This window comes from Haliotis rufescens, unplaced genomic scaffold (assembly GCF_023055435.1).
Source record: "Haliotis rufescens isolate VD_foot unplaced genomic scaffold, xgHalRufe1.0.p SCAF_2, whole genome shotgun sequence".
In the NCBI taxonomy this organism is placed as follows: domain Eukaryota; kingdom Metazoa; phylum Mollusca; class Gastropoda; order Lepetellida; family Haliotidae; genus Haliotis; species Haliotis rufescens.
This window is the reverse complement of record NW_025963890.1, coordinates 39,739,495-39,741,871: the sequence shown is the minus strand read 5'-3', so window position 1 is coordinate 39,741,871 and position 2,377 is coordinate 39,739,495. Positions and strand designations below refer to the sequence as shown.

The 2,377-nt window shown below is 44.6% G+C and overlaps 1 long non-coding RNA gene across 1 annotated transcript; it reads right to left on the bottom strand.

The window, feature by feature from the left end:
- Positions 1-669: 669 nt before the first annotated feature.
- LOC125381895 lies at positions 670-1,507 on the bottom strand. Its single transcript, XR_007222119.1, has 2 exons — positions 1,473-1,507; positions 670-869 (listed from the first exon to the last, which is right to left on the bottom strand). It is a non-coding gene; the product is annotated as an uncharacterized LOC125381895 (long non-coding RNA).
- Positions 1,508-2,377: the final 870 nt, after the last annotated feature.

Here is a 2,377-nt window from a genome sequence, read left to right as displayed (position 1 = left end):
CACACATACACCTACACTATCTGTCACACATGCAAAAAAAATCCCAACACACATACACACCTACACTATCTGTCACACATGCAATACAACATCCTTTCACATTTGCACTCGTACTCACACACACATACACACACGCACGCACGCACGCACGTGCACACACACACGCACGCACACACACACACAGACACACTGGATGAGAAATCTACGAGAAGATTCTCCTCCAGAAGGCAGCCACTCTCCTCAGCGCCTTCCTCAGAGGATGAACCTCTCGGTCCTCCACGAAGCTGTCGTCATCCTCGTCCTCGTAGACCCAGTAGTCACTGTCGTCATCACTAGGGGCAGGATAATGGTCGACGTAGGTGATGGTGACTGGGTCGGGGAGCGTCTCACCGTGGTCAGGGCGGGCCCAGAAGGGGGTGAAAACACTCAGAGGGTTGGGAGAGGGGATCGGGGACGCAGCCCGGGGATGCTACATCAGTGAGTGGGGAGGGAGGGAGAAAGGAGGGTCAGTGGGCGAGGTATATAGGCGGTTTTCAAATAACAATGTGCAAAAGAAAGTCAGTGTGATACACAGGTTACACATGCAATAAGGCGCTACAACAAGACAGAAATTCTGATCGACTGTTTGAATCATGCAATTAGAGGAGGGGGGTCATGCAGTAATTTTTCAGGACACAATAACACACAGAGAAAATGGGCAATGTCAATAGTGTGCGTGGGGGACATCGACAAAAGCACTTAAGTGATCTATTCGGCGGCCAAATCCGAAACAGATGTAGATAAACTACATACACAGTCGGATTCCTCATCCAGCGACGGCCATAAACTCGCAGCAGGAGTGACATGATACCGGATCATGTCTTCCCGTGCTGAAAAGAAAAATAAACAAATTTAATAATACATTAAAATACATGTTCAATGAATATATCGAGTTAAGGAGTTCGAGTTAACGAGGTTACACTGTACAACTTTGATAAAAGACATCGCCCAGCCTCTAGTCAACAAATATAGATCTAGATATTTTGCAACCCATCTCTACAAAAACTTGTACAGCTCTTATTTACTCTTCAGAACCTGAATGGATTGACGGACAGACAGACAGACAGGTGGATTAGGAGTTGAGAGTACTATCGAGACTATGAGCATTTCATCATTGTGTTCATGTGTTTTAGTCATGTCATTTCAAGCCCGTTCGTTTGAAAGTGTAGTTTACGTTTAAATAGATATCAAAGTTATACAATGTCACACATTTGATCTATAATGTTTGAACAACATCGTCCGTCATATTTATATCCGGCCCGCTCTCATTTCAGAGCAGACAAGAGATTTAGAAGACACCCATTTCTGTATCAAAACAATTGCAAATGGCGGCCAGTGTCATCACTATCGGTACTGCTGTCAAACTACGGCCAATTTCAGTACTTATCGACGTTCTAAACACTTTAAAATACAATAATTGCATTCTTAAATACCTTGAATATGCAGCCTTGTAAACATCTTGTCAGTAGAAGATCTTGAAACGATGCTGTAGTCAACGATATGCAGAGCGATATGGAGCAAGAGCGATAGTGAATCTGTTCAAAACAGAGGGGACGTTGGCCACGACAACGGTAACCACGTTACGGAGACGAAGTCAGAACGAGGCGTCATCGTCCATTTCCGGCAAAGCTGAATCTGTACGGCTGCATGTCTTTGGGGCCAAAGACTTAAACATGTTAAAAAGGGGAAGCAGATAAAGTTGTGGTGGCCGTTGCCGTGGTTACCGTCGTTGATAAAAAGAAGGGCAGGTTCAGTTTGTTTTGTCCCTGAGCATTCTCTGGATTAATTATGAAAATGTTTGCTGGTAAAGACCGTTCGTCTTACTGGGGACTGTTTGCTGGTGTGTGTAAGGCACGATGTGTGTTGTTGGCGGGTCGTCCGCACTTTATTGCCGCGGAACGACAGGCTGCGCAAGTCGCCTTGGAAAACCCAAGCTAGCATCGCCACTGATACACTCAAAGAAATAGTCTGACATGGGTGGTCTCCCTTTGTTCAATGGTAAAAATGAAGCCCATTCCCCTCACATACACGGAAGATAAAAGCCGTCTTGGCTGTTTGTTCAATCAGTGTGTTTGTTCGTTTATTTTTTACATGATGTGAGTAAGAAATTAACGCCGGCCCCACAGCATAACCCAAGCTATATATCAGAACAGAACAAAATTTTAATTCTAAAAAATCACACAGTGACACATGCAGAGAACATACATCATTGCAGTATACACACACATATAATATGTACAAGACAGCAAGCATATACATCCCAGCTCCTCCACGTGTCAAGGCGACCGTGAAGATTCGGGTTAGAATAGGTATTCAGCATCCCATGCTTGCCGTAAAA